The 15121-nt window shown below is 34.9% G+C and overlaps 1 protein-coding gene across 3 annotated transcripts in view; it reads right to left on the reverse strand.

Annotated features, from left to right (window-relative positions):
• Positions 1 to 228: 228 nt before the first annotated feature.
• The window catches only part of LOC144300414 (zinc finger protein 385C-like), a 453807-nt gene continuing 438914 nt past the window's right edge, over positions 229 to 15121 (reverse strand). For all 3 annotated transcript variants that reach the window (XR_013367033.1, XR_013367031.1, XR_013367034.1), the window contains 2 exons: positions 1665 to 1775; positions 229 to 1064 (listed from right to left, as the gene is read on the reverse strand). The gene's annotated coding sequence lies outside the window, so the exon portion shown is untranslated. The remainder of the gene's footprint in view (positions 1065 to 1664; positions 1776 to 15121) is intronic.

Here is a 15121-nt window from a genome sequence, read left to right on the forward strand (position 1 = left end):
TCTTGGGCTTCTTCATATATGTGTTGGATGGCAAGGGGAATTTCTAAATAGTAACTCTACTTATTTGTGTATATAAATCCAGATTTACTATTTCCTCTTGATTTACTTTGGTAATTTATTTTTCCATAGGAATTTGCCCATATCATCTAAATTGTCTAAGTTGTTGACAAAAATTTGTTTGGCACCTTGGTGATCCATTTTTTTAAAGATTTTTATTTATTTGTTCATTAGAGAGACACACACACACAGAGACACAAACATAGGCAAAGGGAGAAGCACGCTCCACACAGGAAGCCCGATGTGGGACTTGATTCAGGACTCCAGGATCACGCCCTGAGCCAAAGGCAGACGCTCAATCACTGAGCCACCCAGGCATCCCGGGGATCCACTTTGACGTCACATTTACTGTATAGGCCAATCTTGTTGGCATATACATAAAAGCAACCACAGCTTAGAAAATCATGGAGGATAGAAGCTCAAAATTCAGGGACTACAGTTTGGGATCCCCTGATGTGTTAGCGACTGAGCCGTTCAGGGGTGCTTGCTAGTTAAAAGTACTTAGCATCTAGATGGGTAGTATAGAAGGGATATAATATTAATTAAGCCCTTGACCAGCAGCAATAGAATGGGCTATGGCTTGTTACCTTATATGCTTACTGTCACTTAATCATTCCCCTAGGAAAACATGATCACTATAATCCTCTTGGAGTAGCTCCCAGAATTATTTGAAGAAACAGAGCCTATGACTGCTTGAAGCAATGGTGCAGACCCATACCCTAATCATTTGGGTTTAAAGATAAGCCAGTGCAACCTTCTGAAACTGAAGTCAAGAAATTAATCATTGTGCTAACTCATATTAATCTGGGTCACCCTTTTAATAGACTTCAAAAAAAAGTTTTTCAAAAACTGAATTAAATGATGATATCACGTGTTATTGAGCAAGTTACTAATCTTATTTACATAAAAATATGATTATAGTCGAGAAAGTTGTTTTTCTTCTTCACAATCAGAAGGGAAAGGATGTAATAACTGGTCTGAAATCCCTTCTGTCCTATAGGGGATGCCTAGAGAAAGAAGAAGCATGATTAAGTGAAAACCTCTCATAAACATGCTAATGATAGACCTCTTGGCAAACATACCAATGGTCCTTAGCTATGGAATACTTTTAGCAGGAAGAGGCTGGTCCTTTTAGTTTTGCTCATATTGTCTAAACTCAAATCTATGGTTTTAGAGGTAAGACTTCCTGGGAAATACTGTGTATGCTATGTAATTCTTCTAGCATAAAATTTAGATACCTCATGGTTTACAGTTCATTTTTGTATAGTGATGTTCTCACTTACATACTTAAAATATTTCATGTTAATCAGGACAAAAATGAATTCTAACGTGGCAAAGAAAAAAAGTATTTTACATAGCAGGAGTCTAAAGCTTCTTGATGTTTGCTGTATCATGTGCCTGTCTATATCCTTGAAATTTTTAGTAAATTTTTAAAGGATTTATTTATTTGGGAGAGAGAGAGAGAACGCACACCCACACGTTCACAAGTCAGAGCAGGGGCAGAGGCAGAGGAAGAGAATCTCAAGCAGACTTTCCACAGAGCTTGAGTTGGGGCTCAATCTCACAACCCTGAGATCATGAGTCAAAATCAAGAGTTGGATGCTTACCCAACTGAGCCACCCAGGTGCTCCTACTAAATTTCGATAGTGGATATGCTTCCAAATATGTGGATGTGATTTGACAGTATTTCTCTTTATATTTTCTTAACAATTCATGACCTGAAAGCAAGGCAGCCAAAAGATATTTGGATTAATATCCATATTATATATATATATATAATATTTATATACATTCAAATATGGAGAGTCAAATTTTATTTACTGAATATATTTTAAAGGTTAAAATAATTTAAAGTATTAAAATTGCATATACCTTTTATTCAAATTTTTGAGTGTAATTCAAAAATTTTATGCTATATTTTAATAAACCGGGTCAAATAAAAATACTGAATTCCACATTAACTTAATTCAAAAGCATTTAGGTAACTCCTCCTACATTTAACATTTTCATATTATTCAACTGGGTTTTAACAGAATTCTGAAAGTTATTGGTGTTTGCTTCTAGTGCTTGTTATTCATTATACTTCAAGGAGTAAAAAATATAAATTTAGTACTTCATATTTATTACACCCCCAAGGAGCTTAAAAAATTGTGACAGCCTTCAGGCTATTTTCAAAATTTCCAAAAGCTAGAAAAATTAGAGAAACTATGTATTCTAAATGTCAAATAATTTTGCTCCTGGACAGAATGATATCAAATTGATGAGGTGAGATTTTTACCTCATGCTATTCCAAAGCTCTGATTGGCATTAGAAAACAAAACAAAGGGGATCCCTGGGTGGCGCTGCGGTTTAGCGCCTGCCTTTGGCCCAGGGCGCGATCCTGGAGACCCGGGATCGAATCCCACGTCGGGCTCCCGGTGCATGGAGCCTGCTTCTCCCTCTGCCTGTGTCTCTGCCTCTCTCTCTCTCTCTCTCTCTCTCTGTGTGTGACTATCATAAATAAATAAAAAAATTAAAAAAAAAAAAAAAGAAAACAAAACAAAACAGAAAAATAAGGTTAACTCAAAACCTACATGTTCTAGCCTGAGTGTGCACTGACATAGAAAATTTGATAACCATTTTGATATGCCATTTAGTTTAAATAAGCTATGTATAGAATAATCCCAATTTTGTAAAACAAACTAAAGAAGGTAAAGCAAAATAAAACAAATACTTTACGAACATGTATGCATTTATATGAATATTTTCTGTGTATCTATGTTTGCACATGATTTCATAATCATACACAAAGCATTGAGAATTCATAATATTAATTAATTAATATTATTAATATTAATATCCATTATTGCAATAGAGTTGTATTGCGGAGATGGAAAAAATGTCGTAATGTACTATTTAATTTGTTATAATCAGCAGGCATTACCTTTGTAAGAAAAATATACTTTTAAAAAATGTAGCAGAATTAATAAAGAGGAATCTGTATAAAAAACTTGGGCAATCACTGTTATATACATATGTATTTAAGTCATTAAGTTCAAGAATCCCCCCAAAATTTAAATTTATAAAATAATGCTTCTTTAGAACTGTGGAGCAAGTTACTTCCTATTAAAATTTTAAAATTAATTAGACCAGCCAGCAAATACATTGAGTGTCCTGTCTTGAAAATAAAAGTGACTTCCCTAAGCTTGTTATTAATCATAATCCCGTCTCCATTTGAAACAATGACAAAAAACAGAAATCTGTTTTCAACACAGACCTCTTTATCTTTCTTTCTATGATTCTTTTTTAAGTTTTAATTTAAATTCCAGTTAGTTAACTTACAATATAATACCCAATTCAGGTATACAAGATAGTGATACAGCACTTCCACATAATAGCTGTTGCTTATCACAAATGTACTCCTTAATCTCTATCATTTATTCAATCCAATGCCCACCCCCCCCATGACCATCAATTTGTTCTCTATACTTAAGAGTCTTTTCCTTGGTTTGCCTCTCTCTCTCTATCCTCCCTTTGCTCATTTATTTGGTTTATAAAATTCCACACATCAATGAAATCATATGGTATTTTTTCTTTCTCTGACTTATTTCACTTAGCATAGTATTCTCTAGCTTTATTAATGCTATTGCAAATAACAAGATTTAATTCTTTTTATGGACAAGTAATATTCCAGTTATATATTCAAGTAATATATATATTATATATATAATATATACATAATATATAATAATCCATATATATATATATATATATATATCTCAATGACATCTTTATCCATTCATCAGTTGATGGACACTTGGGGAGTTTCCATAATTTGGCTACTGTAGATAACATTGCTATAAACATTGGGGTGCATGCATCCCTCTGAATCAGTTTTTTTTTGTATTCTTTGGGTAAATACCGACTAATGCAATTACTGGATTATAGGGCAGTTCCAGTTTTAACTTCTTGAGAAACCTCCATACTGTCTTCCAGAGTGGCTGCACCAGTTTGCATTCCCACCGTGTAGGGGGTTCCCCTTTCTCTACACCTTCACTAACACCTGTTGTTTCTTGTATTGTTGATTTTAGCCATTCTAACAGGTATAGGTGATATCTCTTTGCAGTTTTAATTTGTATTTCCCTGATGATGAGTTTGTTGAGCAGCTTTTCATGTGTCTGTTAGCCATTGGTATGTGTTGTTTGGAGAAATGTCTATTCATGTCTTCTGCTCATTTTTAAATCAGAGTATTCACTTTTTGGTTGTTGAGTTTTGCAAGTTCTTTATAGATTTTGGATACTAACCCCTTACGGATTATATCATTTGTAAATATCTTCTCCCATTCCAGGGGTTGCCATTTAGTTTTGTTGATTGGTTCCTTCATTATGAAGGTGCTTTTTATTTTGATGAAGTCCCAAATGCTTGTTTTTGCCTTTCTTTCCCTTGCCTCAGGCGACATAACCAGGAAGAAATTGCTACAGCTGATGTCAAAGAGGTCGTCGCCTGCGTTCTCCTCTAAGATTTTGATGATTTCCTGTCTCACATTTAGGTAATTTATCCATTATGAAGTTGTGTGTGGTGTAAAATAGTGGTCCAGTTTCATTTTTTGCATGTTGCTGTCCAGTGTTCCTAGCACCATTTTTGGAAGAGACTGTCTTTTTCCCATTGGATGCTCTTCATTGCTTTGTTGAGATTAACCCGCCATATAATTGTGGATTCATTTCTCGTTTTCCTTTCTGTTCCATTGATCTACATGTCTATTTTTTTGTGCCAGTACTATATTGTCTTGATGACTACAGCTTCATAATATAACTTGAAGTTTGGAATTGTGATGCCTCCAGCTTTGTTCTTCTTTTTCAAGGTTGCTTTGGCTATTTAGGGTTTTTTGTGGTTCCGTGCAAATTTTAGAATTATTTGTTCTGGCTCTGTGAAAGATGCTGGTGTTATTTTGATAGGGATTACATTAAATGTGTAGATTGCTTTTGGTACCATAGACATTTTAACAGTATTTTTTCTTCTAATCCATGTGCCTGGAATGTCTTTCTACTTATTTGTATCATCTTTGATTTCTTTCATCAGGATTTTATAGTTTTCAGAGTACAGGTCCTTCACCTCCTTGGTTAGGTTTATTCCTAGGCATTTTATTATTCTTGGTCCAGTTGTAAATGGTGTTGTTTTCTTTAGTTCTCTTTCTGCTGTTTCATTTTCGGTGTACAGAAATGCAACAGATTGCTGTATGTTGATTTTGTATCCTGTGACTTTACTGAATTTGTGTATCAATTCTAGCAGGTGTTTGCTAGAATCTTTTAGGTTTTCTGTATAGAGTATCATGTCATCTGCAAATAGTGAAAATTTGATTTCTTCCCTGCCAATGTAGATACTTTTAATTTATTTTTGTTGTCTGATTGCTGAGGCTAGGACCATACTATGCTAAATAATAGTGGTAAGAGTGGACATTTCTGTCTTGTTCCTGACCATAGAAGAAAAGCTCTCAGCTTTTCCCCATTGAAGATATTAGCTGTGGGTTCTTCATATATGGCCTTTATTATACTGAGGTATGTTGTCTCTAAACCTACTTTGTTGAGGGTTTCTATCATGAGGGCAGTACTACTCTGATACCAAAATCAGATAAAGACTCCACTGATGAACATGGATGCAAAAATTCTCAATAAAATTCTAACCAACTGAATCTAACAATATATTAATAAAAGTCATTCACCACAATCAAGTGGGATTTATTCCTGTGTTTCAAGTCTGGTTCAATATTTTCAAATCAATCAGGGTGATATATAGAGAGCTATGTTTAATATCTCAGTATTGACTCAGATCCTTTCCCAATTTTACCCCCCTCATCCAGTATATTGGTGCACACTTACAGTGTATCTGGCTTTCCAAGAACCCACAATTCTGTCTTTCTGTGAAGTAAGAGTCATTTCATTTTATCTTTGTGTTAATAGTAGATACCACAAATAATTGTAGATTTATGGAATGTTTATTATGTGCTGGACATTATCTTAAATGATTTCCATGTATTTCCATTCATTCTTTATAAAAGCATGCTTAGGCAATGTTATTCCCATTTTTCAGAAAGAAAAACTCAAGCCCAAAGAAATGCATAAATGACTCTTTCAAGTTACACAGTGTAATACAGAGCAAGAATTGAGCCCAGGCACTTTGATCTTAGAACTCGACTGTGTACAGTCTTGCTCAAATCCTATTAAAAACTTAACATGAAGACTAGGAGCAAAAACAAAGAAACAAATTATTGCACACAATATAGTACTACCAATGAGATTAAGAAAATACTTCTGATAATCATACAAAAATGTTGATTTATTTCCAAACTGCTAAAATACAAACAGACTTTTATCTAGAGGTTGTAGCAGATTTTTTAAAAAGTTATGTCCATGAGCCTTTCAGCAAAACCAATGTAAGTTTTCCCTTATCTGAACCTGAAATCCGGAATTTCTAGGTATTAGGAGTTTTACTGTATATTGTTTTTTGAAAACACATATTCAGTATTGTATAAGAGCCAAAGACTAATTACTTGTACCTACTCTACTGCATGTCATATATGGATGCTTTCTTTACCTGCTGTGATATTGTGATTTATAATAGAAATATATATTGGTCCCCAATTCTGGCACTGAGCTCCTAAAACCTTAACAATTTATTAAGTGATGAGAGTGATAAAAAGGTGTCTATTGTTATGTTAATGAGATGACTTGTGGAATGCCTTATCTATCTCTTCTATCCTGAGTTATAGCCTTTTCTAATAAATCAGTAATCTAGTGATAGAACGGTTTCTCTGAGGGCAGTGTTCTGTGAGCTGTTCTAGCAAATGAATTAAATCCAAAGAGGGGTTTGTGGAACCTCTGATTTATACCTAATTGATTGGAAGCACAAGCAACTACCTGGGCTTGCAACTATTGTCTTAATTGGAAGGGTAGGAGAGAGCAGTCTTGTAGCACCAAACTCTTAACCTGTGGAATCTGAAATATCTCCAGGTAGACAGATGTCAGAGTTGAGTTGAATTGTGGGAAACCCAGCCGGTATCCAGAGAATTGCTTATTGGAGGTGTGTGGACCCTGCCCCTCCCATATACACAAGTTGAAATTGAAGAAGAACACAGAAGATCTACTACTATTACTTTTTTTAATTCTCTTATTTAGTTACGATCTTCATGTTTGAACATGTAATCTTAGATGTCATGGATATTACCTACTTCCCCTGTTCATATTAGATTTCAGTCTAAAAATAAATATATATGTTTGTGTGTACACATATATACATATACATTTATGTAGTAGACTATGATATGAGCAAAGATAATTTTTAAGTAATTAATGGGGGGAGGAAGATCTGAGATATTGCCAAGATGAAGGAAGAAAAGGTAAGTAGTTAAACCATGATTCATTTCACAAAGCTTCAAATGAGGGAATCACAAATAAGTCAGCAGAACTTAAGGCTCATACTGGGAAGAAGCAAACACAAAATGCACCAAGGCCAGACGTGTAATAATTTTGAATACCTCATTAGTTTGCATTTTTAGGGGTGGAGAAGGGTAGAAAAGGATGTAGATGGTCAATGGAGACTATTCAGCATGGCTCAACCCTTTGTCCTTTGTGTCCTTTGTCTAGTGAAAATGTATACTCCCAAGGAGGAAACACATGAGATTCTAAGAGCACTGACATCATCATGTGGCAATAATAATTCAATTATACTCCCAATTGAAACCTAAAACACTGTGCTTGTATATACAGTTGACCTTTGAACAACACAGGGGTTAAAGGTGTTGATCTGGTATAGTAAAAAATCTGTGTCTAATTTTTGACTACCCCAAAACTTAACTACCAATAGCTTATCCAATATTGACCAGAAGCCTTACCAATAACTTAAATAGTTGATTATTTTTTTATATTATATGTATCATATATTGCATTCTTACTATAAAGTTAGAGAAAAGAAAATATTAAAAATCATAAGAGAAAATACATTTACAGTATTACACTGTAAAAAAAATCCGTATACAACTGAATCTGCATAGTTCAAACTCTTGTCGTTAGAGGGTCAAATGTGAAAGATTGGAGACAAGGGGAGAAAGACAACAAATTAACATTAACGTAATTGCTGCTATGTACACTTCTGTGACCACAATGTTTTCTTTTGATCCTAAATGATGAAGGTTCACCTGACCTGTAATATGAGAGAGGATACTTAACCAAAACGATGGATACAATAGTAAAGATGCCCTGCAATCCCCAGCACAAATAAGCAAATTGTTTCTGATTAGTTTGACAGGAATTAAAAGCCATGTAATTTCTAGGTCAAGAGTAGCAAAGAAGGGTTCATTGATTTGCTCCAGGAAACAAAATCTGGACTGGTAACTGATATTAGCATCACTTCCTGATTAAGGTATACAATAATTCATAGTCATTCCAAAGTTTCATCTTGTATTTGAACCTACAAAAAATCAAGTTAAATGAGAATGCATATCTTCTTAGTGGGTGAGTATATAACTCTTCTAGGAGCTTTCATTGTCTCTTCCCACCACAGTGGTCTTCTTTCTTCATGGGTCAAGTTACTAATGAAGGAATCATTCCAGGTAATATATTCAGATCATATATATAAGGGAAATACATATTTATCTTAAGTAAAGCCTATCCCTTTATTATTTCCCGAGTTCCAGAAATTAGGCATATATTTATATGCATATGAATTACTAGTAGCTGTCAATAGTCTGAATATCAAGATTCTTTATTTCTAACAAGATCCTAGGGGTTATCAATGTTGCTGATCTGCAGATTGCAAAAGTGTAGAGCAAAAAGTCCAAAGATATGTGTGTGTGGGGGGGGAGGGGGTATCTGTAATTTCTGGAACTGAAGACATAATAAAGGGATATGCTTTTTTGTCCTATTATATAGACTAAGGTATATGCTGGCCAAGACTCCAAGACCTAAAATCTGATGACACTAGGTCTCTAGAAGCTAGCCATACCAGAGCCATTATCTATTATCTCTCAGAAAGTCTGAGTGGTTCCCTACTCCTAGTAAAAAGTCACTTTAGTAAATAGCCACTGGTCCTTCTAGAGAATGTTTGGTGAAAGATTCACATAATTTCACATAATGTATGTCTAGATATGTTTCAGAAGTATCATCAGAGGGACATGGCTCCCTAGTTAGTCAAGAGGCTTCAGGTCCTACTTATATCTGGAAACTGAGTAAGAAGCTGATTCCAGCTAGATGTCTGCCTCTCCCCCATAACTTACGTTCCTAATACATGCCAGCGGTACCTTTCTAGACTGCCCACCTGGTTCACTTCTACAGACTATGATTTAAATAGTTATCACCATAGATCCCCATTTAGTCAAAAGACTCTAACATTTCTGTGTCCTCATTGCAATTAGGGAGTTCAAATTCAGTGTAGCATCTTTGTTTCATTCATTTGGAAGCACAAATAACTACCTTCATGGCAGAACCTCCTGGAAGATATGATTAGGGAAGGAGAAGTTGAGCAGATTGCACATGGTAGTTCCAATTTGTCATTACTACTTTCTGAATTTTGGGGCTCTTTCCTTTACAGTTTTGTAATTGTAGATCAGGAACATTGATAATCCCTGGGATCTTCTTAAAAAGGAAGAATCTTGTCATTCAGACTACTGAAAGTCACCAATGATTCAGATGTACATTAACATATTAACACTGGTGAATACCTGATATTTTATCTTCTATGACTTTAGGCCCCTGTGGAGTTTTGGGCTTTAGTTAACAATCCTAGTCTAATAATCCTCAGTCAGATCTATCCCACAGCTACAGGAGATAACCACAGACTATCAAAGCAGCCATAAGGCCATCACGACTTTCACTTGCTTGTACTCTCGGTACTCTTTCTAGGGCCAACAGATGTTGCAATAGCAAACCACAATCTTTGAAAAATAGCACCTAAGTTCCTCAACTACTGTTCTCTCTTTACATTGCCCTGCATGTGTACTTCTCATTCCACAATGTAAATGGTTTATAGTTTTGTTTTGTTTTGTTTTTGGTTTATAGTTTTTTTATTTGCCCCAAGTAAGGAGATAATATATGCAACTCTTCATACATGTAAAATTTCAATCTCAAAACTCTGTTTTCAAGGCCTGTTTCCTGGGCTTCTGATGATACTGAGTATTATATTAATCAGAATCCAAGAAGCAAATAAGTACACCTACATAAAGGGTGATTAGAAAGAGTTTAAAGAAGAGATCATTTTCTGAGGTGTGAGCAGGATTAAGGGAAACCTATAAGGTATGGTAAAGTGGCTGAGAGGTAGTGACATCCAACTGTACCACTCTGCACTTGAAGAGTAAGGTGAGGAAGTAGTTACCAGTACTAGATTTAATTCAACAGAGAAAAGCAGCCACTGAAAAAACGTTGTAGACAGTGAATGAGCCATGGGAATAAATGAATGATCTCTTCTTTCTCTGACCTCCTAATGTGCAACTGATTCTGACAAAAAGTAAGAGGACAGGGCTTTTTTCTTGATATATAATTCATGGAATAAGAACAAGGTGGATAATTGGAGAGTGGATCTAGAAGAGGTGAAAAAGAATATCCAAGAGAAGCTTCACCTTCTATGGCATATATCCATTTATGAGTTTCTAAAAATAATTTTATTTTAAACTGTTATATTTTTCAGATCTAACATTTCTACCCAGTTCTTCTTTAAAATGTTTTGTTCTTGTTACATGCTAATATCCTGCCTTATATCCTTATATATACATCAGATATGCTTACTTTAAATTCTTGTTTTATCTCTTTAGTTAATTCTATCATTATATGTTATTGGCATGTATGTCTTTCCATACATTGGTTGCACTCCAGAAATGTCTAGGATTTTTGTGTGTGAGTTCACATTTCCTTAGGGCATCACTTACTTTGTAAATGTTAAATGCCATGCAAGGGTTAGAAGGGACACTAGTCTAGCTTTTGACCCTTCCATTGAGTTAAGAAGTGCTGAAGCATTGTCTTTCAGGCAGTGGGTCCCTGGCATCAGAAGACCAATGCTAATTACTCTACCAGTCAAAACTTTAGGATAGGGTTTTGCCTTTAGACCCTGGGGAAGAGGCAGGAAGGAGAGAAGATGGGGCACTTAAATTTTAAAACACGGGCTCTGGGTTTTAGGGGGATACAATATGGAAATGAATGCTCAAGGGCAGTACGTTTGTTTTTCATCAACTCCTCACCGTGACAGAGAGTTGTGCTGTCCTATTATCCCTCAGACGTAAGCACTAGTGGCTGCATATATTTATGAAGAGAGAGATAAAGAGCACCACAAGGTAATGTGGGGAGAAAAGGAGAGCAGAATTTTAAGATTTTCTACTGACCTTTCTACTTAATTCTTGGTTAGAAATGAATTCTCCCTAGGAATTCATTCCAAAACATGACACACACTACTTAAAAGGTAATCTTAGTAAAGTTTAATTAGTGCAACTTGAGGATTTTATGGGTCCATATATGAGGCACACCTGACTGAGAATTTCAGGAAGTATTTTTGTGAGAAGGAAATCTATAAACTGAAACCTAAGCAATATGTGATCTGTTCCCTGCTGCCCTGCTATGTTCAAATGGTCCTCTCTGAACCCAGTACAGGATTTTGGATTGATTTTTACCACTCAGTGAAAAACTTTAAATTGCTAACCTCTGCTTCTATTAAATCTGCCAGAAAAAGTTTATAGCTTGAAAACCAAACTGGCTCTCTGTTGGCAGAAACCTCTTCACCTTATTCCTATTATCCATATATTTATAAACACACAAGTGTATCTTGAACCGATAACAATACAGTTTTCTCCAGATGGCATGTTGGCTTCTTTCAGTTTAGAAATTCTTCCAAGCATATTTTTAAGGAAAACAAAGTCCCACAATAAAGTAATTAGGTTGTCTTTTCCCATACAGTTTTTCTCTTTCTGGTCAGTTTTTCTTAACTCTGCCTCTAACCTAGCCTATTTCGTACATGAAGTCTTCTTACTAATATTTTGTAGCAAATATAAACTACTTGAACATAAACTCAAATGCCTACTCTTCTTCTAGCAATATAACCATATACAATAATCTTTGATGATGTTATAATAGTCTCTGATGATGTTATCAAATGGTTCTAAACCATAACCTGTTTCATATGGCACTAAGAAAAGGGAACAGTCTAAAATTTGGCAAAAAGAAACAAAAAACAAAACTCTGCTAAGACATTTTTTTTTTTTTTGGCTGGGAATTCTACTTAGTAATAAGTATGGCTATGATGTAATATTTATCTATCAACTTTGAACTCTTCAAGGATTGAGAACATTGGGACGCCTGGATGGCTCAGCAGTTAAGTGTTTCCCTTTGGCTCAGGCCATGATCCTGGAGTCCCGGGATTAGGTCCCACATCGGGCTCCCCGCAGGGAGCCTGCTTCTCCCTCTGCCTGTCTCCCTGCCTCTCTCTCTCTCTTTCTCTCTCTCTGTCTCTCATGAATAAATAAATAAAATCTAAAAAAAAGGATTGAGAACATTTTCACATTATTTTTAATCATTGAAAAATATGTTTTTCTAACACTCTCCCCACTCCCACCCCTTCCATTATAAGGAAACATTGTTAGGAGTAGCCAGAAAAGAATCTCCTATTTCATATCATAATCCATAAACAAAGAATAGATAACTTAATGCATTTGTATTTCCCAAATATGAACAGAATTTGGATATGAATTTAAAAACTACCATTTGTCAAACATCTAGGGTATCACAATGGTATGGTAAGTAGCTTCATCATAGGGCAGTGTTGTGCTAGATCTGGCTTATACTGGATCCCCAAATTGTTAGATTCCCACAGATTTTGTGAGCTGGTTGGTATATGTCACATTGATAACTTGAAATCAGTCATGTTGAGTTCTTATACCATGGAAATCAGTAATACTACATTATCACAGCTTTTTTTTCCTGGAAAGTTGGTTGCCAAACATTTATCAAAGCAACATTATATACTGTGACAATGTGCATGAACACACACACACACACACACACACACACACACACACGATGTGGGTGTGTATGTAATATCATTTATCCCAAATAAAAGTCCACAAGACAGGCATTATAGTCTCCATTTTTCATAAAGAACGTAAATGTTATTATGATTATATAACTAGCAACTATAGAGAAATTAAGAGTATTTGTGCTGCAAATACTTTGAAAATCAAGATAGCGCTAAATCAGGCTATGTTATGAAAGTTCATAATGTTAATAACAAAAGGTTAAAGAGACTGCTGAGGAAAAGTTATTTTCTACATTTCAGTGGGGGTGACACAATTTAAGAGCTACGCCATATTTGAAAATTCTGGCAGCCAATTTGTTATTGTCTTTCTGTTGTTTTGTTCTTTGGGAGAAGAGACTGGGATGGTTTTCCTCTGTTCCTAGCTGATGACCCAGAACCTCATGCAAAAAAAAAATGGTATTCAGTAAATATTTGTTAAATTGATTCATGAACTAAACTTTAAATGTAGATTTTCAACCCACTTGGAAAGTTGATAGAGTACTCTTTGAAATATACTCCTTGAAGGGAATATAAAGTAACTGGAATGTCTGAAAGCAGAAGATGTTTCTTTAAGTGATAAACAGTGTTAGAGAAGTCTGTAATCATTGCTATTTTCAATCTCTTTAGCAGCAACTTAAAAAAAAAAAAAACTTAGAGAAATGTGAAACGATAAGACATTAAGAAATGCTACAGTCTCTGACTACAACTGGGAAATCAAAAATGATTATTCTGAACACAAACATTAATGAATTCAGAGAGACTAACCTTGAAATAATGTGAGTAGACCGTAGGCAAATGGAGTGATACAAATAATTTAAGACACCTTCATAAATAAGTTAGAGGACAGACTTAAAACAACACAAAGTGGCAAATCTAAAGAAAAATTGCAAACCAATAAAGTCCTCCTTATTCCCCCTTGTCTGAAAGATTTGCAGGAAAATAGTGAAGAAAGTAGTTTTGAGACTTTAAAGAAGGTTAGCAATTTTTTTCTAGTCAATTTCTATGGTAATATTTTGCCTTTCCCTTGCACAAAGAAAGCTATTTCCTTGGTCAGAGAAATAAACCTCTTTTTGCATTTCTCAGTGTGTTTCTGGTTATTGTATCCAGGGGAAATCCTGCCATTGTAAAGGAATCCATCACAATAAAGGAAAGGATCAATCATCTTCCTGATTCTTAGGTTGGATAGACACAAGCACTACCTTTGGGGAGTAGAATTTAACATTTTTACTATTTTTAACTATTCCATTAAAAGCAAGCACATATTATGCTGATTGATAAAATATCTGAGGAGATAGATCAAATCCAGTAATGAAATGATCCTCTTTTAATACTCATAATGATTTATTTCTTTAATAGGTTATTCACCTGAAAAAGGAAAGGCTATATTATTTTAGTTTGCTAGGGCTGCCATAACAAGAACCACAGACTGAGTAGCTTAAACAACAGATATTTCTTCATAGTTCTAGAGGTTAGAAGTACCAGATCAAAATGTGGATAGGTTTGGTTTCCTTGTAAGTCCCCTCTCCTTGGTTTATAGACAGCTGTCTTCTCCCTGAATCTTCAAATGGCCTTTCCTCCATTGCCTGTATCCCGATTTCCTCTTTTATATAGTCATATTGGATTAGGGCCCACTTCTATGACCTCATTTTACCTGACTTCTCTTTTAAAAGCCTTATCTCTCAATATAGTCACACTCTGAGGTACTGGAAAATAGGACAACACTTATAAATTCAGCCCAAAACAGCTGTCTATGTCAAATTAAATTTTACATTCATTGTGCTTAAATTATTTCTTTCCCAGACTAATCTATGCAATCTGTATTCTTTAATAAATAAAACCTATAAATGTTGTTTCTAGCTGAATTACCATTCAAGTTGGTATTGACTGTTGGCAAGAGGAGAGTTTGCTAATGGAAAATGTTTGTTCTTGATTATTCACATTGGCTTGTTTAGTTTCTCAATATGCAAGATAACTTTCAAACCACACTTACTTTGTATTTTACAGTCCTGTGGCATCACTGCTTTTGAAGGGAAATTCATCA

This window comes from Canis aureus, chromosome 28, assembly GCF_053574225.1.
Source record: "Canis aureus isolate CA01 chromosome 28, VMU_Caureus_v.1.0, whole genome shotgun sequence".
NCBI lineage: Eukaryota > Metazoa > Chordata > Mammalia > Carnivora > Canidae > Canis > Canis aureus.